This window comes from Phaseolus vulgaris, chromosome 3, assembly GCF_000499845.2.
Source record: "Phaseolus vulgaris cultivar G19833 chromosome 3, P. vulgaris v2.0, whole genome shotgun sequence".
Taxonomy (NCBI): domain Eukaryota; kingdom Viridiplantae; phylum Streptophyta; class Magnoliopsida; order Fabales; family Fabaceae; genus Phaseolus; species Phaseolus vulgaris.
In genome coordinates, this window is record NC_023757.2 from 22,275,255 (window position 1) to 22,276,349 (window position 1,095).

At 48.9% G+C, this 1,095-nt stretch overlaps 1 non-coding gene across 1 annotated transcript; it reads right to left on the minus strand.

The window, feature by feature from the left end:
• Positions 1–791: 791 nt before the first annotated feature.
• Positions 792–947, minus strand: LOC137808874 (5.8S ribosomal RNA). Its single transcript, XR_011080761.1, has one exon. It is a non-coding gene; the product is annotated as a 5.8S ribosomal RNA (ribosomal RNA).
• Between the last annotated feature and the right edge of the window lie 148 nt (positions 948–1,095).

A 1,095-nucleotide genomic window follows, 5' to 3' on the forward strand; every position in this document is an offset into this window, starting at 1 on the left:
TGGAACTTGGCTATGCACCAACCATGCCAAGATCAATTCCTTTTGCTCCCAAACTTCTCCCACATCACATTGGACGCATTTGTGAGGATTGAGTCCAGCTAGTTTTCCAAAACCATGATTTTCGTTTTTAACCCAACACACCACCAAGTCACAAAATCAAGCCAAAACACCAAAATCATGGAACTTGGGTATGCACCAACCATGCCAAGATCAATTCCTTTTGCTCCCAAACTTCTTCCACATCACATTGGACGCATTTGTGAGGATTGAGTCCAGCCAGTTTTGCAAAGCCATGATTTTCGTTTTTCACCCAACACACCACCAAGTCACAAAATCAAGCCAAAACACCAAAATCATGGAACTTGGGTATGCACCAACCATGCCAAGATCAATTCCTTTTGCTCCCAAACTTCACCCACATCACCGGAGGCGATTAATTCTCATGGTTGGCTTTTCCCGATTCGCTCGCCGTTACTAGGGGAATCCTTGTTAGTTTCTTTTCCTTCGCTTATTGATATGCTTAAACTCAGCGGGTAGCCCCCCTGACCTGAGGTCTCGTAGATGGCACACTCGGTTTGCACAGAGGGCGCGTGTGGGGTCGATAAGTCCGTTACGTCAGAGTCCCACAGGCACGATTGGTCTCGAGCGTGGGCTCATCCACTGTTATCGTGGGGGACTCCCCCTCGAACTTGCTTTTTAACCAACCACGAGGAACTGGCTCGCGGGAGGTCAACTTTCACCCACTGCCTCACATTTAACTAGTTAAGTGTGGAGGAAGGGGTGATGATGTGTGACACCCAGGCAGGCGTGCCCTCAGCCTAATGGCTTTGGGCGCAACTTGCGTTCAAAGACTCGATGGTTCACGGGATTCTGCAATTCACACCAAGTATCACATTTCGCTGCGTTCTTCATCGATGCAAGAGCCGAGATATCCGTTGTCGAGAGTTATTTTACATAACATGTTATCGTGAAGGCGCACGCGGGACACGTCCCTCGATTGCCTCACATAAAGCTTCGTTTTCCTCGGTGTGTAAAGCGCCGGGGTTAGTTTTTGTCGGGAGACACGGGTTTGCGGTCGGATGCACAAGGCATCAA